Raw genomic sequence first — 26069 nt, 5'->3', positions numbered from 1 at the left:
CAGATACTATACTTGATTGTATGCTGCCATGGGGGGGGGGGGGGGGGAGGAGGGAGAGAAAATTTGAAACTCAAAGAATTGTGGTAATGAATCTTGTAAACTAAAAGTAAACAAATTAATAAAGACAAAAAAAAAATAAAGTACAGACTAAAAAAGCAGCGACCACACCCCTCCCCAGATTATATCACCTGGGAAGCATGAAAAGTTCAAAATTCCCATGGGCTAGCTCTGAAAATAGCAGTGTGAAAAGGCCAGAAGCTTAAGATAGAACCCTTCCTCACACACACCAGAAACAGTAAAACATTAATATAAAGTTCCAAATCAAGAAACAGAGGGGAAAAAATGAGGAGGAGGGGAAGATGAAGAAGCTGACCATACAAAGCTATAATGGTGAGAGGAAAGATCAAGATATAAATTTGGAAGGCAATGAAATCAAAACAGCTACAAGCAAAGCTTCAAAGAAAAAAAACATGAATTGGACCCAAGTCAAACAAGAATTCCTGAAAAAACCAAAAAAAAATTCTCTAAATCAAATAAGTGTTAGAGAAAAAATTAAGTAAAGAAACAAAAGCAAAACAAAAAAAAATCGTGAAAAAATTTAACACCTTGGTTAAGAGGCACAAAAAAACCTAAGAAACTGATACCTTAAAAGACAGAACTGGCCAAATGACAAAACATAGAAAAATTCACTGATGAAAATTCCTTAAAAAGCAGAATTGGTCAAATGGAAAAAAGAAGTACAAAAGCTCACTGATGCTTGGCAGTTGACTTTATCGGGGGGGGGGACCCCAATAAAATTGATACACCATTGGCTATTTTGATTTTTTTTAAATAAAGAAAATCAAATTACCAACACTAAATATGAAGGTGAATTCATTACCAATAGTGAGGAAATTAAAGCAATAGTTAGGAGTTATTTTGCCAATTATATGTCAGCAAAACTGACAATCTAAGTGAGATGGATGAGTATTTATAATATATATATATATATATATATACACACAATCACTGCCCAGTTTGACCAAAGAAGAAATAGAATATTTAAATAACCCTACCTTAGAAAAAGAAATTGAACAAGTCCTCCATTAGCTCCCCAAGAAAAAATTTCCCCAGACCAGATAGATACACAAGTGAATTCTATTAAATATTAAGTGAACAATTTATTTCAATTCTATATAAACTATATGAAAAAATAGGTAAAGAAGTCCTATCAAATTCCTTCTATTGCACACATGGTTTTGACAGTTCAGGAAGAACAAAAATAGAGAAAGAAAACAATAGACCAATTTCCCTAATTAATATTGCTGGAAATTTTTAAATGAAATACTAGCAAAGAGACTACAGCAAAATACACAAAGATCACATACTATGGGTGGGATTTGTGCTATGAATGCAAGACTGGTTCATTATTAGGAAACCTATCAGTATAACTGATAACAGCAATAACAATAACAACAACGAATAATTGTGTGATTATACCAATAGATGTACAAAAAGCTTTGGACAAAATACAGTATCCATTCCTATTAAGAATACTAAAAAGCACAAGAATAAATTGAAGTTTTCTTAAAATTATAAGTAGAATTTAGCTAAAACGAAGAGCAAGCATTAGCTGTAAAGATGAAAAATTAGATGTCTTCCCAATAAGACATGGGGTGAAGCAAGGCTGTCCATTATCACCATTATTATTCAATATTTTACTAGAAATGCAAGCTATAACAATAAGAGAAGAAAAAGAAAATTGGGAAACAAAACTATCACTCTTTGCAAATGATATGATAATAGACTTAGTGAACCCTAGAGAATTAGCTAAAAACTAGCTGAAACAACAACTTCAGCAAGGTTGCACAATATGAAACAAACCCTCATAAATCATCAGCATTTCTATATATTACTAACAAAATCCAGTAGGAAGAAATAGAAAGAAAAATTCCATTTAAAGTCATTGCATATAGTATAAAATACTTGGAAATCAACCTGCCAAGACAAACTCAGGGATTATATGAACATGATTACAAAACACTTTTCACAGAAATAAAGACAGATCTAAATTGGAGAAAGACTAATTATTCACAGGTAGGCCAGCCAATTAAAAAAAAATTACAATTCTACCTGAGTTAATTTACTTATTCACTGCCATACTAAAGTACCAAAGAATTATTTTATGAAGCTAGGCTAGGAAATAAAAATAACAAAATTCATCTGGAAGAACAAAAGATAAAAAATGTAAAGGGAATCAATGAAAAATATATTAATGGGGACACTCTAGTACTTCCAAATGTCAAACTAATATTACAAAGTGATAATCATGAAAACAATCTGGTACTGGTTAAGAAATACAGTGATAGACCAGTGGAATAGATCAGGTACATAGTAGACAGTGAAAAAAGACCATAGTAATCTAGTTTTTGATAAGCCAAAAATTCCAGCTTTGGAGGTAAGAATTCAACATCAGACAAAAATTACTGGAACAACTGGAAAGCAGTTTGGCAGAGACTAGGCATAGAAAATCTCATACAACTGATCCAACCATTTTGGAGAGCAATTTGGAACTATGCCCAAAGGGCTATAAAAATGTGCATACCCTTTGACCCTGCAATACCACTTATAGAACTGTATCCCAAAGAGATCATACAAATGGGAAAAGAATCCACATGTACAAAAATATTTATAGCAGCTATTTTTCTGGTGACCAAGAACTGGAAATTAGGGGGAACTGGGGAATGGCTGAACAAGTTGTGGTATATGAATGTAATGGAATACTATTGTGCTATAAGAAATGAGTAGCAGGCAGACTTCAGAAAAAGCTGGAAAGATTTATATGAACTGATGCTGAGAGAAGTGAGCAGAACCAGGAGAACACTGTACATTGTAACAGCAACATTGTGTAATGACTAACTTTGATAGACTTGGCTCTTCTCATCAATGAAAGGTTATAAAACAACTCCAAAAGACTCAGGATGGAAAATGCTATCCACATACAGAGAAACAATTATGGACTCTGAATGTAGATCAAAGCATAATATTTGCTCTCTGTCTTTTTTGTTTTGTTTTGTCTCTTCTTTCTTGTGGTTCATTTCATGGGTTATAATTCTTTGCAACATGACTAATGTGAGAATATGTTTAATGTGAATATATATATATATATATATATATATATATATATATATGTTAGAGTCTATATAAGATTGCATGCTGTCTTGGGGAGGGAGGGGGTGAAAATCTGTAACTCAAAAGCTCATGGTACTGAATGTTGTAAACTAAAAATAAATAAATTTTTAAAAAAATAAAATCTCATATAGTATCACCAAAATAAGGTCTAAATGGATAAATGATTTAAAAATAAAGGGTGATATCACAAGTAAATTTGGGAAGCATGGAAAAATATATCTTAGGTCTATGGATAAGAGAAGAGTTTATAATAAAGTAAGAAATAGGGAAGGATTATGGGAAGAAAATAGATAATTTTTATTGCATGTAATTAAAAAGCTGTTATAGAAACAAAACTCATTTAGGCAAAATTAGGAGAACAGGAAACTGAAGGGGGGACAGGGGAGATGGGGAGGAGATTTGCATCAAGTTTCTTTATTAAAGGATTCATTTCTCTTATACGGAACTGAGTAAAATTTATTTTAAAAAAAAATAAGGGTTATTCCTCAAATGATAAATGGTCAAAGATATGAACAGGCAATTTTTAGAAGAAATCAAAGGTACAAATAGTCACATGAAAAAAAATTCTCTAAATCACTACTGATTAGAGAAATGCATGTTAAAAAATACTCTGAGATGCCACCTCATACTTTTAGATTGGCTACCATGACTGAAAAGAAGAATGACAAATGCTGGAGGGGATGTGGGAAAATTTAGAAACCAGTACACTGTTGGTAGAGTTGTGAATTAGTCCAACCATTCTGAAGAACAATTTGGAATTATGCCCAAAGGGCTATTAAACTGTGAACCAGCAATGCCATTTCTAGGTCTGTATCCCAAAGAGATCAAGGAAAATGATAAATAACATTTTTATATAAAAATATTTATAGCAGTTTTTGTGGTGGCACAGAATCAGAAATTGAGGGGATGCCCATCAACTGAGGAATGGATGAACTAATTGTGGTATAATTATGAAGGAATACTATTGTGCTATAAGAAATGATGAGCAGGATGGTTTCAGAAAAACCTGGGAAGACATATGAACTGATGCAAAGTGAAGGAAGCAGAACCAAGAGAACATTATATGGCAATTTTGTAAGGCTGATCAACTGTGAAAGACAATTCTGATCAAGACAATGATCCAAGATAATTCCAAAGGACCCATGATGAAAAATATTATCTACTTCCAGAGAAAGAACTGCTCAACTTTGAATACAGATTAAAGCATTATTTTTAAACTTTATTTTATTGTATTTTCTTTTGCAATATAGGTAGCATGGAAATGTATTGCATGACCTCACATGAATAATCAAAATCAAATTGCTTGCCTTCACAATGAGGGTTTGGGGGCGTGAAGGGACAGAATTTGGAACTCAAATTTTTTTTTAAAGCAATTGCTAAAATTTTTTTTAACTGTAATTGGAAAATAGTTAACTTAGTAAACAATTTAAAAAATAATCCTCAGAACCTATGTCTGAGCCATTGATGTTTCCCTGATGACCACTTATTGAGAAGGCAGCAAAAATATGAGAAAGAAACAGTGAAAGACTAAGGTTTTTTCAGTATGACTGTCAGTAAGTGGAAGTCATGGGAAATATAAGTGGTAGAACTATCTTGTAAATCAGGTGTGAAGCCTGGGTATTAACATGAGAAACTTCTCATTAGTGGAAAAAATGATTATGTAACACCCTGTGCTTAGGGTGTGTGTTGGAGGGGAGGGGTGTAATTGAGGACTGAGATGGTAAGTTTTTGAGAGTAGAGTTTTCTTGGGGCTTCCTGTTCAGAGAAAGAAAACACACAGTTCCAAGCTCTCTTTAGGTTCTAAGAGGAAGAGGAAGTCTGTGAGAATAAACCAAAAAGTAGGAGAGGGACTTCTCATGTATGTGCCTACTTCTTGTTTGTCACACTAGATTTCAGGAAATTTCCCTGTGAGACGGAAATCTGTCTGTCTGTCTCTTTGTTGGTCTATCTTTTTATTTCATCATCTCTATATCTTTCTCTGCTTTTTGGGGGGGGAGTGTCTTCTGTCTTTCTTTCTGTGGGTATGTCTGTCTCTACTGAGCTATCTCACTCTCTGTGAGACAGCTCATTAATTCTGAGTACTGTCTAGCATACTCTAATCTTTATAACTTTTTGAAGTTATGTTTGCTATCAGCTAGAATAAATGGATATTTGCTATTTACTATTTGTGATGGTTTTTCTATAACTAGCATTTGGTGGGAAGGGAGTCAAGCCTTTGGATATTGCTTGGGGCACTCCTTCCCCATTAAAGAATAGCAATAAGGAAAACAGCACAAATCTTAAAGTCATTTACCCTATGCTGGTAATATTTAAAGGAAGCAAATAAATATAATTTTTAGTCTGGTATACTCTCTCTAAGAAGAGAGAAAAGCAAGCCAGCTTTGTGACTCCAATCTCCTGCTTCTCTTAGCTGAGAATCACTTCCCCTAGGAGAGGGATGGGTAAGATTACAGATATATCTATTCACAACTCCCTAAGAGATGCATTTAGACAAACTTATATGGACACAAAACATGTGTGGGCAATTCATGTACCTTAAAATAGTATGCACATAATTCTCAAACTTAACTTGGAGTTAGGAAGACCTGTGTTCAAATTCTACCTCAGACATTTACAAGATTTATGGCTAAACCCAGGCAAGTCACTTAGCCTCTGTTAACCTCAGTCTCTTCATCTGTAAAATGGGGGCAATAAAAGTTATCTATCTCACATAGTTGTTGTGAGGATCAAATGAAACAACATGTATAAAATTTTGCAAATCTTAAAGTGTCATATAAATACTAAAAACTACTAAAAGTAGTTTGAGACCTTTAAGGCTCAAGCAACATTTTTAGCAGAGTCCCACAAGTTCTATAAAAAGAAAACCTAATTTGATTTCTTCCTTTTCTTCAGTGGAGAGGTTAACAAATAAAAAAGTAACCAAAAGGCCAGTTCTATGAAAGTAAGGAACCACCTTATTAGTCCAGATTCCCATCTCTCAATGACCTCAAGAAAGTTGCTCCATTTTGTAGATCAGAATCCTTTCCAAACCATAATTCACAACATTACAAAGATTTGTTTTTATTAATCATACTTAGTTCAGAGTTTATTAACATACTTAGTTCAAAGCAAAGGCATTTAATCAAATAGCATGATAATCAATTAATGATTATTTACTAAGCATTTACTACCAGCCAGGCACTGTGATAGATACTGGGCATAGAAAGGCATTTTTTTAAGTCTCTGCCCTTATGAAACATATATATATATATATATATGTATATATATATGTGTATATATATATACATATATATATATATATATAGTCTACTAGAGCTGAGCTTTGAAGGAAACTAGAGATTCTAAGAGTCATAAATGTAACAGCAAAGTATTCCTATGTAAGACTAGAGCTCACTCATCCACAAATACACAAATCTTCAGGAAGAAGGGTGATCAAGCAAAAACATTCATATCTTGTAAGGCATACTCTTGGGGCACCTGTGCAGGCACCTTTGTAGATGGGTACACACACAGAGAACATGTAATGCTGTTGAGAGGGTTACTCTTCCATTCTCATGTGAGGTATTTCCTGAAACCCATTCTTAGTTCTCAATATATGCCCCTGGTGGTGGCAAGCATTGCCAGGATTCTATTTCTTTAAACAAAGAAAAGGAAATAAGTGAACCTGTATATTACAGAAACTGCCAAACTGCTTACAACTTCCATCTACCATGCTCCCAAGGTCATATGTAAATTATAAGGGCCCAGCTAGTGAGAAAAAACTCTATTTCTCCCCAGAAATAAATCACAAACTGGTTTCTCAGTCAGTCCATATCACAAAGTAGATAGTGGGTTCCTCTGAATACTTAGAATATGCAGCATTTATATAGTGCTTAAGGTTTGCAAAACTTAATTAAGTTAACTTAAATGTTAACTCATTTGATTCTGACAGCAACCTTAAGAAGCAGGTGCTATTATTATCCCCATTTTATAGATGAGGAAACTGAGGCAGATAGCAATTAAGTGACTTGCCCAGGCTTACACACATCTAGTAAGTGTCAGGCCAGATTTAAATTCTGTCCACTGAGTTATCTAGCTCCCAACTACTTGTCAGAAGACTTGGCTTCAAGCCCCCACTCCAATATCCATAAGCTATGTGACCTAATTCCTCATAGAAAAAAAATGGCTCTACCCTCCATACTTCATAGGTTGTTTCAAGGAAAGCACATTGCAAAGCTTTAAGCACAACAAAAATGAGTTATTTTTATTATTATTATTCATAACTCAGCTATACTTGATCAGTTACAACATAAGTCTCCCAGTTTTCCACTCTAGCCACTGAAAATTCAGCAGCAGTCATAACTTGGAAGGAGCTCACTAGCCAGGAGATCAATGAAGGGAAGGAAGTTTGGATATCAGGAGAAAAAAAGAGCCTTATTTAGGTTTTATCCAAAATCAATATCATTACTTCATTCTAACCAAACCCATACTAACAAGTGAATAAACCCCTTCATAATGATATTCATTTATGATATGTTTTCTATGGCTATTCTTTGTCCACTGTTTTGCTTAATGTCATTTTAAAGAATAAAGGGTCATAATAAAGCATACACACACACACACACACACACACACACACAGTTACAGTAAAGTAAGGGTTGATAAATGTATAATTTATTTGACGCTTTCTAAATTTCTAGGAGGTTTTGTCTATTAAGCTTGAACCACTGGACCGAGTCTGCTACAATAGTTCTGACCAAAAAGAAAATGTAGGAAATACTATTCATATATTCCCTGCTTGGCAAGAAAACATTCAGACTTGACCTTAAGTCATGAAGACCTGAATTCAAATCCAGCCTCAGGCACTTAACTATGTGACTGTGGGCAACTCACTTAACCTTGGTCAGCCTCAGTTTCCTCATCTGTTAAATGGGTACAAAAATAGCACCTACCTCTTGGAGCTGCAGAGAAAATCAAATGAGATTTATCTGTAAAGAGCTCTGAGAAACTTAAAACACTATAAAATGGCAGCTATATTAGAATATCTAGGAAAATAGCTCCAATTTTCAGTTCTTTCTTCTTGGTTCAGTGATAGTGGTCAAAATATTTTGCTTCTCTGTGTTTCTGTCTCTCTTTCCAACCTATCCCCACCTCCACATGCACTTTCTTATCTGTGTTTATTCCCCCGTTAAAATATAAGTTGCCTGAGAGTAAAGCCTGTTTTACTTTTGTCTTTGTATTCCCAGTACCCAGTATAGTACCTTATGATATATATGTAATAAATGGTACTTGTGTAATATATGTATATATGGTGTATGTATATATGATGTATGTGTAATGTGGTATATGTGTAATAAATGGTATATATGTAATGTACACATACATTACACAGCATATATGTAATAAATGATTGTAGAATTGTTGTTGAATTTTAACATACTCCTCTGTGAAGTAGGTATGGATAAAGTGAGTCAAGAAATTCTAGTTCTACTCTAAATTCAGTTATTTCTCTAAGTCCACTAACATGCCTAACAGTAGATAGTAACAGTAGCAGTTGCATTTTTTTCTGACAAGCAACTATGGTCATATTTTAGCATTTATTTAACTTTGGTTTCATGAGCCATATAGGTATCTTATATTCTAAAGTTTGACATAAGCAATATGCCTACATTTATTTGGGACTCTGAAACTATGGATTATCTATTAGAGATAAATATGGACTTTTGGCTGACCCTAACCCTTTTGCTGACAAAAAGTACAAATGTTATTAAGGGTTGTCTATGGAGAATATTAAGTTTGAAGAAGAGAAAAAATTCACAAAGGCAGCTTCAAGCAATCTTTATTTTTTGTCTCCTGTTTACCCTAAAACTGACCATGCAGGTCACAAATTTCAGACATGTTGAATGTAACTCTAAGGGGGAACATTTCAAATCCAAGTGTTAATATTACATAAACTAGATTCTGCCTACTCCATTTATTAGATATATCATCTACCAGTCTTACCCAGAAAAGACGTAAAGATACTTAACTTCAATAGCCAGCAAAGTAGAATGGAGGAAATGGTTCATCAAGGAAAAACTCCTGACCCTTTCCCATACTTAGTTAATAGAAATAACATTAACTCATATTTTTGTAACAATTTCAGTTTCATAAAGCACTAATCTCACAACCATTGACTGAGTTAGGAAGTTTAAGTATCATTATACTTATTTTGCATATTAAGAAACTGAGGCTCCAAGAGAAGGCTAAAAGTCAAGAATTGTATCCTACCCATTAGGCTGGATGCCAGAGAGGGGAGTCAGAGACAGAAGGAGGGAGGGGGGAGAGAAACTTGGGGGGGAAATCTATTGGCCCACAGAGGTAGTTTTTACTTTTTTCAGTAACTTTGTAACATTCCTTTGAGAAACAAGAAATGCACATTTCCTGAAAATTGGTTTCACTGTATATTTTAATCACAGCAATATTTTTCAAGTACCACTCCATATGAAAGAAACACTGTTTCTTCCACTAAAAAGACTCAACTGTTTTTTTTTCTTCCCTTGAAGACATCCATCACATGGATGCCAATATCTTGGGATCAAAAAAGGGCCTCTTTGAAACTTTTTAAGAGGTTAAATCAATACTCTCCTTATCCCATAACATTATGCTGTCTGCAAACTACCAGACTGGACTAGGTCTGGTGACTTTGTCTTTTGAACATAGCAACATAACAAACAACATACATATGTAAACAAACATATGTAAAATCTGAAACAAATTGGAATAAAAATTAAAATTTTCCAGAAAAACATTAGATGTAAAATCTAATTCCAACTATCAGTGATATAAAAGCCTAACGTACATAAAGGTTACTATTGAAATACCAGTTTCAAGTTAACAAACAATTCTTTATAACTAACCAAAACTTGTTGCCACTGGAGGAAGTCAAGAAATCATAAGATTTAGAGCTAGATGTGGTCTTAGAAATTATCTAGACAAGGGATACTTAACCCTTTTTTGTGTCACACTTGCCACAGTGGTTAAGTCTATGTAATCCCATTCTCATAATGTTTTTAAAGGCATAAAATAAAATAGAGAATTACAAACAAAGTCAATTACACTGAAACACAGTTATCATTTTTTTAAAAGGTCACAGATCTCAAGTTAAGAAATTTTGATCTAACCCAAATGCTTCTAGAGGTGAAGAAAAATTAAGCCCAGAAAAGCTAAAAAATTTGTATACAGCAGTGGTACCAGGACTGAAATCTAAACCCTGCCATACTGAATTCAAACCTAGGGTTCTTGCAATTGACCTCTCTTCCAAACAAAAGTGATTATTTCTTTCATTTCTTTTTGAAATCAGGAAAAATGTATGGTAAAAGTGGGAGACCAGTTATGACTGTATATGGCTGTCAGAGTAGCTGACTTTAACCAAAATATTGTGATTCCCTGGAGGTGACAGACCCTAAGCCACAGAATCATGCATGTTTATAACCACTAACAGAAATACTGCTTGCTTCATATTATGAATAAGATACAGTTTTTCCTCCTTCAGCTGCACATCAAATAGTACCATTCATATCAACATCTTCAGACATGAAGAATTACAGTTCCTTAATCACAACTCGAGACCTTTTGAAATTAACCCTGTTCGAACATTTTCCTTCTAAATAGTCTCAACTCATTTCCTTTGACTTTAGAATGCCTGAGAGTTGAAATATTTTTTTCTTTCTGAAATCAGCCCCTTATTCACTCAAAATTCAAAAGCAGCTGGAAAAAAAAATCTTATAAGTTATGAATCATTTCACCATTAGCCAAATACTGCAGTACTTTTAGGATGCCCTCTTTCTTTGTCAAACAAGCATGTCACTTCAGAATCTGGGGAGAAAATGTCTATCCAGGGTAGAATAGAAGCTAACAAACAACAACTTTTTAAACAATCTGACAAAGAATCTTGAATTCAGCTCCTTCCAAGAAGAATGGTTTTCTACTAGAAAGAGTAGAATAAACATAATGAAGAAGGAATTAAAACCAAGGTAAGTGAGGACATGGTAAAGTAACATCCAGATATTGTAAAAGGCTTAATTATATAAATCTAAACTATTTATATACCAGTAATACAGAAATAACTTGCACAGAACTCATGGTAATATAAGCCATTAAGAGACACAGGACAAGTACTAGATTTGGGAGTCAGGAAGACCTGAATTCAAATCCTGCTTCTGATAGTTACTAGCTGTGTGACCCTGGGCAAGTCACAGACCCTCTCTCAGTCTCTTTCCTCATTTATAAAATGGGGATGATAGTTGCTGTTGTTGATGTTTGTCCTTAGTTCTCAAAGAGGACAAATGACAACAAGAGATTAATGTCTTGACTAGCAAGTGAATTGGATTTAAGTAAGGTAGGGCTGTGCAAAGTCATCAGCCTCACTCTTTCCTCCAGGGTGGTCTGAATCCAGTGGCAAGACATAGGTCAGAATGACTAGAGATGACTCCAGATCCATTGGGAGACCTTGATCTTTTAATAATAATAGCACCTACTTGCAAGTGTTGCTGTGAGAAGCAAATATGATAACATATGTACAACAATTTTTTTTTTACAAATTTTAAGGCACTATTTAAATGCTCTCTGTTATTGAGTATTATAATCCTGAGGAAGCCTGAAACACAAAAATCTTGCAAGATTTGAGATATATAATAGTCGCCTTCATTTTACAAGAGGGGAGAAATGGTGAATTATGGATACTTAAAACTTAATATAAATCTCATCCAACTTTCTAGAACCCACTACTAACCAGAGGAATTTGTGAGCACTTAAAAATGTGATAGGTCCCTCAAACTAATGTAGATTGTTAAAATTAAGTCACACCAAAGTAACTTCATTTCAATAGATATAATATATACCTTTACATATGTCTATAAATATTCACTGAAAAACATATTTCTAGTAACCAGCTTTAAACATTATATACTAAATATGTAATAGTAACATTTTATAATAAGTTTAAATATTTAAATATTACATATCAAATATGTAAACATTTAAATCTCTCTACCAGTCAGGTAAATTAAAATCTGACATAGAAAGTGTACCCTGCCTTCAACAAGGCATTACACAAACTTCTCTTGAGATCCTAGTGGACAAGATCAAAAAAGATGGGCAGGCTGAGTCAAATGGATCCACAACTGTGTAAAGAACCATGTTCAGAATAAGGATTATTTGACATCAGCCTAGAACAGATTTCTACAACCAGAAGTAATCTTAGATGTTTCATCCATCTGCCTTATTTAAACCCAAGAGGAAAATGAAGCTAAAGAGTAAATAAAATGAAATGATTGGACTTGACAACAGGAATCCTGAGTTCAAATCCTTTATCTTCTACTCACTACTGCCTATGTGAATATTAGCAGATCACTTGATCTTTCTGGGTCTCAATTTCTCCATGTATAATATAAAGGGATTAGAAGTCCAAGAACCCAGGTCTTCTTACTCCTGGTTCAGTGCACTCTCCACATGAAGGAGAAATAAAGGTACTTTACTTTAGACTTCTGGAGCACTGTGGCCTTAACTATTTTAACAAATTAATTTAAATTTTTAGTTTTAAATTCTCTCCCTCTGTTTAGGCTCTCCCCCACCCATTATAGTACATACACACACACACACACACACACACACAAGAAGGCAAACAATATATAGTATGTGTGTATATGAAGGCAAGTCCATTAAACAAGTGAAGTCACACAAGACTGTAACATTGACTATGGAGGTAACTGGGTGTTTGTCCCTGCAGTGACACATAGTAGGAGTGTCTTTATCCTGTTCCTTCAAAAGCTCCACAGGTGATTAGCAGAATGTCTACCACTCAGCTATCCCTATTGCCACTCTTAACCTCTATCATTCTCTTTTTTCCATTTGTTTTCTTTTACCATTTTCCTGATTCTTGACTTTCTAACCAAAAAATTGGTCTTGTGTAGCTATCACCTTCCAGATTGACCTTTTCCTTCTGATCTGGGAGCTAATCATATCAATTATTGCCTTGAATGTAAATATTGGATTCTCTCAACCATTTTTGTTGCTACCAAAAACTTTTTTTAGGGAGGAGAAGGGGGTATGGTTGGGGGAATGGTTTCTATTTTTCTGGGTTTCAAACTGTTAATGAGGGATGGCCCTTAGATAACTAGAATTTTATACTTGGTTAGCAGCTCTTTCGAAGTGAAAACCATTTTGAATAAACAGAAAAATAATACTTGGTACTTTTTTTAATGAAAGGAGAATTATGCTTAAAACTCCTCTTGTTGAGGCTGACTTTTAAATGAAATTCTCTTTGGCTGACATCTGGTGTAAAAATCTCATAAAATTATGCCAAACGTATAAAGAGAACACTTGGTTTATACGAGATTATTTTAATTGGTTAGCATACTGCTATAAAAAAGTATTTCTTGAGTTGTCTTAGTTTTTTTGAGGGGGGTTGGGTTTTTTTTAAGGGAGAAAGGTATTGTATATATGTTTTTTCCTTTAGCAAATTGTCAATTCTGAGGGCAAAGACCCTATTTCCTAGATTTCTGTATGTACTTAACAGCTAGATAAAGACAGACTCATCATATGCTGTCAGTGAACTGACCACCAATAGTTTACCTTCCCCTCAATATTTAAACCCTTCCAACAAGTTACTTAGCTCCCTTCTCAAAATTATATTCACTCCCTTCATAAAAATCATAAAATTTGAGAGCCTGGAAGGCCCTAAGAAATCTAGTCCAATTCCTTTATTTTATAGATGAAGACACTTGCTCCTACCTCTCACCCTACCATATACCCAATCATTAGGGTCCATGTCCTAGCAAAGATCTAATTAATCCCCTCAATTTTGGTGCTCCACTATGGGGAGCTGAACTGTATTGATTAGTAAGTGAAAGTTCTCAACTCCTCATATCTACTGTCACTGGACTAAGACAATAATTCTTATCCCTTCCAGGTATCCCCCAGGACACCAGAGCCTCCCCAGGTCAGGCATATTACCATCTGTTCTGTCTTCTTTTCCACTTCTTATTCTGGTAACAGTAATTGAATCAATATTATCATTACTCCTGGAAAGGGCATGATAATCCACTATCTTATGGGCTTACTCACAATCCCTGTGACTTCCTAGACCAAACCTGGCCACCATTCTTATATAGGAACATATACTATATGTATGAATATATTATAAATTGCAAGGGACTATCTCCCATGTTTATCCATGAGCAGAACTTAACACAGGGACTACTGATTAATTAATGCTTGTTAACTGATCTTTGAAAGAATAACTAAGAATATCAAAGCAAGATGGGGGAAAATAGAGCAAATATACAATTTTAAAATTTACTATGTAATCTTTCAAAAAGAATGGAAAATAATTCATGTGATTTCTTCACATACAGACTAGTGCTTGTGAGGTTTGATTCCCTTTTCCCTACCACTTATTTAATTTCCAAATAACGAAAGGAAATGCTGAGCATTTTCATATTCTAAATATAGGTTTAGAAGGGGGAGGGAAAATAGCATCATTTCTCAGAGACTAGGATGAAGCCATTCAGTTGAATGAATCATCCTATAAGCCAAATCATTTCCAATATAAGATTCCTGGAATTCAGTTAAAATTACCACACACTTATTAAGCACCTAGTAAATATACCTATTATATATAAAATTATTATTTAATATACATAATTAAATAAATTTACATGCAAGGCACTATGCTAAGGGCAGAAACACATAAAGTCTATGGGCTCTTAGTTTAGTGATTGCTATATAGAGTCATCAGGCTGAGCTAAGAGGTACAAAGCAGTACCTCAGCCGTTCTGAGGAGACAACCAACTACCAGGATGGGGATCCCAAACAGTCTCTCAGAAATACACTCTAAAAATCTAACAATATCTCACACCAAGTGTCCCTATCTGGAACTGCCTGACCATCTCATACTATCTCCCTCCTTCTATGACTGTAAATAGGTGGGCCCCTGATACCTGGATTAAACACCTTCCTTTTCTATATTCTTTCAAGATTCAGCTCAAGCACCACTTTTATACACAACATTTTGTGGTCCCACTGTTAGTACCCCCTTTCCATGCTCAAATTACCCTCTATTTGCCTATTTCTTTACATGTAGAGTCAGAGGACCTAGTTTTCAATCCTGTGTTCATTACTTGCATAACTTTGGGCAAATAACTTTGGTCTTAGCCTAAATTTCCTTATTTGTAAAAAGATAGATACCTCTAACATCCCTTCCAGCTTGATTTAATGTTTGATTTAATGCAGAATTAAGCTCTGAAGGGTCAGATGAAGGCTGAGCATAAAAGAATTATCTCCTAAGGTCCTTGACAAATTCCAAAACCCTATGATTCTTCAAATAGAGAGGTCACAGAGGTAACCTATTGCAGGGGTGAAGAGATAAAGAGTAATTGCCCACAAAAAATATTATAAAAGGAATAGGAGTTTTTTTTTATCTCTGACTTCTCATTCCTAAAGTACTCCACTATACAATATACAAAAAGATACTACTTATTCATATGAATAAATACCTAGAATTTCATTTCAACAATGGACACTTATTATGTGCCTAGCTCAGGAATATAAAGTTGAACAATACACAATCCTATCCTTAAGAAGCTTATACTCTAGTAGGAAAAATAAGACAAATACAAAAATCATAATTTTGGTAAGCGTATTGAAGAGATTAAAGTAGAGTACTGAGAGAAATTTGAGAAAGGAGAAATTGCTGATAGCTATGGGGATCAAGGAAAGTTTTGCTAAGGTGATAGCACCTAAACCTGGCCTTTGAGAGAAAGGGAAGGATTTCGAGAGGGGGGAGGAGGAGGAGGTGGCCACTCAGAGACTGGGAAGCAAGACAGTGAGCATAAAGGCACAACAGACCAAAAAAATGGGCAAAATGTCATCCAGAAATCAGAGTTGGAATTAACCCTGGGAATCTGGAACTTTGATCCAGAGGCATGCTGATGGGTAGGAGGTGTTTCTTTCACCCTGCCCCAAGATTTCATAGAATAGGTTAGCTGCTTCCCTGCCCCCTTCCCCCAATAAATTCAGCCTAAGGCTTTCCATGCCTTATCCTCCCTATATTTCCATAGCGCCCTTTGAAACTTTTCTCTATTGTTAACAAACACCATTCATCCAAGATCTTTTCCAGTTATCTTGCTCCCACTTTCTGGTCCTCACTGAAACCTAGCTTTCTCCTGAAGATACCATAGCTCTTGGTACTCTCTTCAAGGACCCTTCTCCTACACCACTCCCCACAAACACATACCGGTAGGAGCAAGGGGAAAAGATGGCATGATCCTTGCTCTCCACTTCCATTGATTTTGACAAACATTTCTTCTCTTCTAAAGTTTACTTCATCCTGTCTGTCTCCTTGTTTTTGTCATCCATTTCTCTCTAAGTCACTGTTCTTCCTCTAAAAGTGCCTGGATCACAGTCTCCCCCCCCCCCCCAGCAAAAAAACCTACCCCTTTCAAACAATCTGTTCTCCCCATGACTCTACCTTTCAACCACTCCAATCTACCTCAACCACACTCAAAAATGGTGAGAATAAAGTTTCATGTCCCTTTCAATTGACCCACCTCAACTGAATGTGCCCTTAGTTGTAGAATTCCTTTTCAATAGCTCTGCCAGAAATGAAGAGCAATCTTTTTAAGATAAAAAAGTATAGGTGGGAAGGGGAATAGTATATAAAAATGCAAGTTGGGGCCAGACTGTGGGAAGAGAATCAGGATTTTTTATTTTATTTAATAACAACTGGGCATTATTTGAAAATGTGCAGCAAAATGACTTTCCTCAGAAATAAAATCTGAGAGAAAAGAGAAAAAATAAATAAATAAGCAACCAACTGAAACAGTGTGAAGAAAGGAGGGGAGGGGAGGAAGAGATAAGAAGATCAGTTAGGCCATTCCAGGACAGAAATTGAGGCAGATAGGTAACACATGGGCCAGAGTGTAATTGGTCTGGAGTCAGGAAAACCTGAGCTCAAATCTGGCCTCAGACACTTACTAGCCCTGTGATCATGGGCAAATAACTTAACTTCTACTTGCCTTAGTTTCTTCCTCTGTAAAAGGGGGATAACAATAGCACCCAGCTGCCAGGATATTACGTAAAGTGGCACTGTGTTTGGCACACAGTAAACACATATTAGCTGCTATCATCATCATCATCATCATCAATGGCAGTGGTGGTAGTAGTAGTAGTAGTGGTCGTGGTGGTAGTAATGGTGGTGGTAAAAGTAGAAATATCCATTTAGCAATATTTAGGAATATCCAGGCCAAGAGGTAATAAGGTTCTAAACCAAGGTAGTAGCAATAAAAGGAAAGGAAGGGGGAAATGGGTGAGGTACAACAGAAGTAGAACTGACAAGATTAGAACAATGTTTGGATTTAAGGAGTGAAGGAAAGAAAAGTAAAGATGAACCCAATGGTTGAGGGATTTGCAACTAGGAAAAATACCATAAGTGGAAATAAGGAAATTACGGGGAAGTCTTTGGAAAGCTGATGCTGGGTTTCAAACCTGGGGTATATGCAGGACCAATGGGACGTCCAAAGAGAAATTTCTAAAAAGCAGTTGGGGGTCAATACTAAATACACATTTTTGTGTGTGATGCATTGTGGTGATAATTGAAGCCAGGGGAGTAGATGAGATCACCAAGGAGGGAATGAAGAGGGCCAGTTCTTTCAGATTGGTTGTTAGAATTCTTATATAGAAAAAAAAAGAAACAAACCAAATCTGAAAACATCTAAATCAAATTCTTCTCATAGGATAAACATCTCATATCTTTCCAAGAGGTACTATACTACATGACCATAAGAATCCCATAAACTCAATCACTTTTGTTTGAATCTCATTCTGAATAGAAGAAAACCATTCTACTCTATTTGTTGAGAAACCAAGTCATTTCCTAACCAGAGAACAAGCAACAACAAATTTAATTTCCAAATATCCAAAGAAAACATCCCTAAAGGTAATGAGGCACAGAAATTTGGTTCTTCTTGGAAAGTATTTCAACTGTGTACCAAAGCAACTCTGCCAACAAGGGAAAATCCAATTCAGTTCAACAAATTCAATTAAATGATTGTTGAGGGGAAAAACAATGATCATTCTTCCACAACCATTTTTGTTCTTTTACTCCACATCAACTGGTCACTTATATAATTAGAGAATACTAAACTTTGGGAGGCATCTTTAGAGTTTATCCATTCTGAATCCCTTATTATTTAACAGGAAACTGAGGCACCAAGAGATCAGTTTGCATTTCATTAAGTTGCATTTATTTTTTACATTGCTTTGGAAGTGTCTTTAAATATTTCATTGTTCTATACATTTCTGGATAAAATATATATATTCCTTAGACAAAAACAAAATCTTCTTTAGCTACCTATATTCACATTAAAGGAGGTGCTCTGTGTTGCTGATTATTTACTAACCAGATAACATGGGCAGAAATGGAGGAGAAAGGGCAAAGTATAAAATAGGGAGAAGTCAAGGAGAGAATTAGTAGTGCTTGAAGCAATGCCAGAAGTACAAATGAAGAAAAAAAACATTCATTAGCATTCCAACATGGTAACTCCATGAAGTCAAGTGGTCCTAGTGGTCAGATGCTGTGGTGTTCAGGAATGTTTTTCTAGGCTTCTGCTCTTTCTAGGATTCCACAGGAACTTTGGTGATGCTGCTGAGGCAGGGTGATCTTTACTTTGACAAATCTCCTAAATGAACCCCCTGCTCAGACATTCCTGCCCCATTCCTCACTCCTCTTTTTCAGCTTTCCTTTTAAAAAAATATTTTAACAGAATAAAAATACACGTTAGAAGAAACCAGGGTCAAAGATCTTACCAATCAAGAAAAGCTGAAACCTTAAGACAAAGGATAAATAACCTAGAGAGGGAGAAGGCTTTGAAGGGGGATGAGTTTACAAATTAAGAATACAGACTATTGCTACATTTTAAGAAAACAAACTTCAAAAGCAAAACCAAAAAAAAGAAAAGGGGGACATCTAAGGTACTCCTTATAACCTGCTATGGAAAGGCAGCTATAATACACTGTCCTTCTGACTCAAGGAAAATGTTCCTGAGTCAATGTCAGTAGCAAATGTGCTTTAAATTGTTTTTCGAGTAGTGGAGAAGAATTTACATTAAGCTATCCACAGTCTCTACAGGTTCTTTTGGTAACCAAAGTAGACATTTATTGTGAACTTGCCAGACTCAGTCAGAGCCTCAAGCCAAGGGGAAAATATTTTTCTTTAGTAGTCATAAAGTTTACTGACCAGATTTGCAATCTGACTGACCTCCTTTACATCATCTCTAATCAACTAAGTTGTCTCAGATAAGAGGTCAAAGAACAAATGACTCCAGGGGTCTCCAAAGCAGGGGCAACAGAATATCTTCATGGGAGCAGGAGTGTGTGATCAATGAACAGGAGAGTGAAAAGTTAAGATGCCTCCCTTCCTCCCTCACTGACTTAGGCAGGTAAGGCCTCCTCTTCAACACAACAATATTAACCCCCTCAGCACTCTGGACTGTACCTTGTTAAACCGTATTGACTCTAGGATCAAATATTGTTGGATCTTTGCCTTATCCTTTTTAAACTTATAATGTACATAATTATTAGCAAACTGGCACACATATTGTATGTTTGTGTTATAGTGACCATAATTATTAGTAGGGTAGTAAAGATATATAATGTTTAAGTAAGTAATGCTTGGAGACCACTGTCCAGAGTCTAACTTCACAGAACAAATCCTGTTAATAATATGATTTGTTCTGTAAAACTTAGACTCAATCAAAAGGCCTGACTCAAAGACCTGGAAGACCTCATGTGCCCTCTGGCCCGAAGGATCCCCACCCCTGGTCTTAGACCAAGGAAAAAGAATGCAAGAGGGACTGTGGAAAGCAATGGTTCCAACAAAAAATAAATCAGAACTGCAAGGCTCTCCTCTCTATCCCCTCCTTCCCATTTACCCACCCAGATTGCTGGGATTTCCCAAGCTAGAAATAGAAAGTAGCCTAAGAAAGGATCACAGCCACAGAGATAACCAATTCTCCCTTATAGAAGGCCTTACAGCCAAAACTGATGAGTTCAAATCCAGAAAGGTGTGCCTTTCTAGGGAAAGGAGGGATACACTTAATAGTATAAATCAGTGTGCATTTATTAAGCATCTGCTACTTTCTAGACACTGGGCATACAAAGACAAAAGTGAAAGTTCCTGTTTTCAAGGAGTCTACAATCTAGTGTCAATGAAAATTAGTTCAAATGTGGAAACAGGAAAAAGATCCCAAATTCTACCTGTTAAGAAAATCGTTATGGGAAGAGCTATAAGTGGTTGGTTTTTACAATAATGAGAGGACTGGATACATTAACCATTACATTTTAAAAAATGTAATTAATGCATTTACATTACATTAAATTGACACATTAAAAATGAAAATAGAAATTAAAAAGAAAAACATTATTATGGTGAAAAGAAACCCTGGCAACCATGGTTAGTTTCACCTTAATCTAATTTAATTTTCCCCTCAAATATACACTGAGATTTTTCAGTATGTGGAATTCCAGTACAGGATCTGCCACCAGGCAGATTTTGGGTAGTTAGATAGGTGCAGTGGATAGAATGCCAGGCCTGGAGCCAGGAAGACCTAAATTCAAATCCAGCCTAAAACACTTACTAACTTCATGACCCTGAGCAAGTCGCTTAACCCTATCTGCCTTGGTTCCTCATTTGTAAAATGAGCCAGAGAAGCAAATGGCAAACCATTCCAGTATCTTTGCCAAGAAAACCCCAAAATGGAAGTCAGACACAAGTAGAAAACAGACACACACACAAAAAAAAGCCTAAACAACAACCAGGCAGATCCCAGCCAATCCACTAACTACTCACTAAATGTCTTAGAAATCTACTTGAATTAAGTGATTTGCACAGCTATTAAAATTCTGATTCTAGATTTGAACCCAAGTTTTCAGGACTACAACCTCCAAAGTATCTTCTAAATTTACTATTTTTATTCATATAGATATTGAATACTAAATATCCAGTAGAGGTGCAACACAAATGTATCTGAGGAAGAGGTGAAAAAATGGCTTTACCTCATTTCAAACATGTAATTTTGTAACAGTACAGCCATCTTCTGGCTGGTAAAAGTTTCTTAAGAGTATAGTCTTCAAAGAAATTTTTAATGTTAAAGGTGGTTTGGTAAAACATGTAATGACAAGCTCCACATCTCTCTTCCTATTTCACCAAAATCAGACATACCCACAAAGACCAAAACCCACAAGACATACCATGATCTTAAAAATACTTACCCTTCTCATTCTCCCACCTGCCTTTCTGGAAAACACTGGTAATAACTCAAACTAGACCAGTCAGCAAGAAAGCACATGTCAAAAGGACCACTGTACCTTACACCTAATTCTTGATAAGAAGCCCTACAGTACACACTTCCCCGTGTGAGATGAAGGCCAAGACACAGAAAAGAAAAAAGTGCTAGCTTTTTATACTTCCTGGCTAAAACTAAATCACCTGCATCCATTGAAACTCATAAAATAGGAACAGACATGAATTAGCTAAAAAATATGCTGTCATTTAGCCACTGCTTGTGAGGACCTTGCCAAAATTGTTCCAAGGAAGTGATCTCACAGAGAATCAGGCCCCCAAAATTTAGGACTTTATGGAAACAAAGCTCAACATTTCGATTATCCTCGGATCAGCAGGTAGTTATGGAGCAAAAACCAAGGTTTAAATGGAAAGTCAAAGTACTCTTAACTTGATATTAGGCACCCTTCTCCATCCAATTGAAGCTTTTCAGTTTAACACCATAGCATTAGACACCGTAAGAACTTCAGCATTTCAACTCTTTGGGAGGAAAGCTGAGTAAAAGGTTGATTTGTTGTTTTTAAACTGAAAAGAAGGAGAAAAAAATTATTTTGAAAGATCTTGGAGGTCCCTGCTCCAACATGTATGTTTCTATTAAAGACCACTATATATGCATGCCTTATACAAGTAAACATGTTAATAGATATGTAAATGATACTGAAGTCACACGTTCAAGGCACAAAGCACCAGAAATTTAAATTTTGATCAGATTTTTTTTTTAATCTTATCTTCTGCTTTGTACCAGTGACTAGAAGGGCACAGATGCATTCACTAATTTCACTACCCTTCCCCTCCCCATAGCAATCTCTGTCATTTCTATCCCTGGTTATAAATCAACACCTATTATATGGATTCTAGGTACATATGAACCAGAAATTTTTTTTAATGATTTATGTCAATGGATTTGACTGTGGTGGAAGTGAGGGAGGGAACTGGGCACACAAACAACTGAGGTCTTGACATACACCTTATAGAATACCACAGGTAACACTGCTGAGCTCCCCAAAGCTTCCCTGCCCAACAGATACAGCATCTCCTCTAGTTTCACTGGTGACGTTTATGGACCTCTTCTCAAAACTATTGTAATTATAAAATTAAATACATGGGTTTACAAAGGAACCTAATTTATATTGCAAAAAAAAGTCAAAATCTTAGTTTAAAAACCACTGCTCCAGTAAAAAAAAAAAAGGCATAAAAAATAAGTGAGAGAGAAGGAAGAAATAAGCCTTTATGAAGCACCTACTATGTTCCAGGTACTGTGCTAAGCTCTTTATAAATTTAACCTCATTTATGGGAGGGAGGAACGGTGGAAGGAGGAAGTAGGGAGGAGGGAGAGAGAGGGAGAGAAGGAGAGGGAGAGAGAAGACAGGGAGAAAAGGAGACAAAGAGAAAATGGGAAAGAACTAAAACCACATTCCCTCTTCAAAACAACCCAACTTCCTATTTCAGAGCCCTTTTATTTCTTGTTGTTTTTTTCTTCCAACGACTATTAGTCGACTGATTGAAGAGGTATTTTGATTATATTTCAGATCTGAACATTTTAAATTGTAAATTATGGTCCAGAACGGTTGTGGGGATATCTATTATAATACCATAATGTCAAAACAGAATTGAAGCTTGGTCCTTTTCAAAAATCTCCCGATTCTTTCAAATAAGGGGAACAAAGAGGGTACTAATCTACCACCAAAGCTAGGATGAGACGTAGGGTGTGCGTCACATAACCTCACCCAAGTTAAAAAAAAAAAAAAAACTCAAACGGGACAGTTTCAGAGATAAAAGTGAAATGGGATAAGGGGTCAACTCCAACCATACTTCCACCCCACCCCGAAAAAGCTTTTTCTTACCCTGCCTGGAACTTAAGGTGTCCGTCTGCTTTAAACCAGGGATAAGGGCATGCACGCACCCTCTAAGATGCTCTTTGCCTCTTTCCAAGGGCAGCACATTCCCCGAAGCTCGTCCCAACTTCCTAGTCTCGAGAAAATGTTTCACTCTAACCCTATACCGCCTCCAACTGGCTTCCACCTGCGGCTATGGGAGCTTATAAAGCTTCCTAAGGATGGATGTCTTCAGGCAAGGAGTGGAAGGGGAGAGGAGGGAGTCAGTGAAAGGACCAAATAAAGTATAACATGTCCAGGCTCCCCTGCGCACTCCTCCATCCTCTTACCCAGAAACCTGGCTCCAACAGTTCCTGTTCTGCTTATTAAGCGGCTCGTGGGCTCTCAAAACAGGGTGTTAGCATACCAAGTTCCACCCGCGACTTCACCCCCACCCCCACCCCTATTCGTGGAGAAAGCTATAAAGCTATTAAATAGCATGAGCATACAATATATGATATATTACAGGATAAAAATGCATACACACACGCCTCCCAAATCCTGCGTGGAGAGGGTTTACTGTAGGGGGAGTCAGGACTAAAACGAACTGTACTTTATGCTCATTGCCAACGTGAAAACTCCGTTCCTCCCTTTCTGCTCGAAGCCTCTGGAGTTCCAAAAGGAGACCACTACCACCACTCCCCAGGCCTCCCGCCGCCCCGACCTTGGCACCAGAGTGGGCACCAGAAGAGCAGATGAGAGATGTCAAATCCCCTCCTGACCCTCCCCCAGGTTTGCAGAAGGTGGCTCTCTGGCAGGCTCCAGCAAGGGCTAGAGGAGGCCGGGGAAGGGAGGGGTGGGTGGCAGCGCCAGGGCAACAGGGAACTGGAGCCCAGGCTACCCCCCCCCCCCCCCCCAACTTTCAGATTTGCTAAGGGTTGAGTAAGGAAGGCAGGCGGGCAGGGTGCCTTGCCTGCCTCGCGAGGCTCACAATTCGGCAGGAAGTTCCCTGTGCTCCACTGAGCATGCTCACGCCTTTCCTTCCCCCCCCCCCCCCCCCCCCTCGCTTTCCCTTTTCCCCCCCTTCTCTCGCCTCTCTCTTTTCCCAGACTCATAAACCACCCGGAGCTGGCGGGCTCACAATCTGGCAACCGAGATCCCAGGTCTCGCTAACCCCCTAAGTGGGCACTGGCCAACGTACCCCGGGGGCGGAGGGGAGAGAGGAGGCCGCAAAGGGCCAGCGCTGACCACAAACCCAAGCTCGCCTCATCTATAGCCCCAGTCTCCAAGGGAAGCGCTCGCTTTCTGCCCTACTATCCCACTCCCTACAACACCTCCCCCCCAACCCCATTCTCCTTGCACCCGGAGTATAATATAGACCTCCTAGCCTGTTCCTTCACTCCCTGAACTAGGAGGAGACTCCTGGCCCCCAAGCATCCCAGCGGCAGGAGAGCCTGCGCCCTCACCTCGACTTCAGGAGGACTCCCGTGGGTGGGCAAGGCTCGGTCTCTGAGTCTCCCATTTTTAATAGCCTAATCGCTCATCCTCCTGCCCACCTCCTTTGGACTTCTCTCCCGAAAGGGATGCCCGCGGGCTTCCAACATCCCAAACACGCCTCAAACAACCCTGAAAGCCGTCCCCCTCTCTCTAGGGAGGTGCAGACCCAAGCTTGACTGCCCGTCCCACGGGTGGGACTGCGGTGGGGGTATGAGGAGCCGGTCTTCGGGCAGCAGCCCACCCAGGCTCTGTGTCCCAAGGTCCTACCCGGGCGGCCCGAGCGCTGGACAGCCGCAGAAGGAGGGCAAACCAGTGAGGCTTAGAAGCTGCCACCCGGCTCTGCCCCTCGGCACCCAGTTCCTCTCTTTCTCCAGCGGGGCGGCAGGATGGCGTGCTGGGGATGGAAAGCAGAAGAGATGGGGAGGGGATGGGGGCGTGCATCCTTCTCTAGCCCAAGAGCAACAAAAATCATCGCAGACGCTTCTTACCTCTCGGGCTGCCTCTCTTCTCAGCAGCAGCAGCAGCCCTTGGAGGAGCTGTTCACCCGTAGTCCCTTATATGAGCCAGTGTGCAGGGATGCGAGCTTGGGCGGGCAGGAGGTCACACCGCCTGCAGGCTGCAGCAGCAGTAGGGACCGCTGAGCCTGCCTTGCGAGCTACCTGGGAATGGAACCAGAGCCCGCGAGCCGCCGCCGCCGCCGCCGCCGCCAAAGCTGCAGGGTCGTGTAAACGGGCCGAGTCAGGGACAGTCTGCAAACTCCCAGACTTGGCAGAGACCGTGCACACAACGCGCGAACACACTTTACAGAAAGGGAGCTAACGCTGTCAGGTTTTCGAGAGCTGAGGGCGAAGGTTCCTCTGCAAATTCCTCTGCCCTCCCCACCCCACCTCACCAACTTTTGCCCGCTGCCGGGCCATAGCAAAAGAAGACCTGGATTGCGGCCAGGGACTGTCTGCAAACTCTCCGCCCTCTCAATCACAGTACACTCTCAATTCTCAACCAGGGAGCTCCGTTTAGGGACCGTCTACAAATTCCTAAACTTACCAGAGAAGCATTTTCCCCTGCCTGCCTCTCTTTCCTGCTCCTCTGCCTCCTTCCCCTCCCTTCGCCCCTTAGCTCCCCGAAGTCAGCAATTTAATCGGAGTCACTTGACACATCTGATTGAGGAATTAACTAAACTGTTATTAAAGTTAGAGGCATTTCGTAAATTCTCGCATGAGCAACGATCT

The 26069-nt window shown here is 37.9% G+C and overlaps 1 protein-coding gene across 11 annotated transcripts in view; it reads right to left on the bottom strand.

Moving 5' to 3' along the window:
* The window catches only part of MGAT5 (alpha-1,6-mannosylglycoprotein 6-beta-N-acetylglucosaminyltransferase), a 397474-nt gene extending 371641 nt beyond the window's left edge, over positions 1 to 25833 (bottom strand). For 4 of the 11 annotated variants that reach the window (XM_069067798.1, XM_069067803.1, XM_069067802.1 and 1 more), the window contains exon 1: positions 25329 to 25833. The gene's annotated coding sequence lies outside the window, so the exon portion shown is untranslated. Of the gene's footprint in view, positions 1 to 12226; positions 12315 to 23373; positions 23705 to 24809; positions 25039 to 25328 lie in introns of those variants that run through there. The other 7 variants (XM_069067800.1, XM_069067805.1, XM_069067806.1 and 4 more) reach the window with 5 other exon arrangements.
* Positions 25834 to 26069: the final 236 nt, after the last annotated feature.

This window comes from Petaurus breviceps, unplaced genomic scaffold, assembly GCF_028583685.1.
Source record: "Petaurus breviceps papuanus isolate PSGF00001 unplaced genomic scaffold, PetGlider_PUasm1.0 90752, whole genome shotgun sequence".
In the NCBI taxonomy this organism is placed as follows: domain Eukaryota; kingdom Metazoa; phylum Chordata; class Mammalia; order Diprotodontia; family Petauridae; genus Petaurus; species Petaurus breviceps.
Note: the sequence above shows the minus strand (reverse complement) of the source record. Positions and strands in the feature narration are given on the sequence as shown.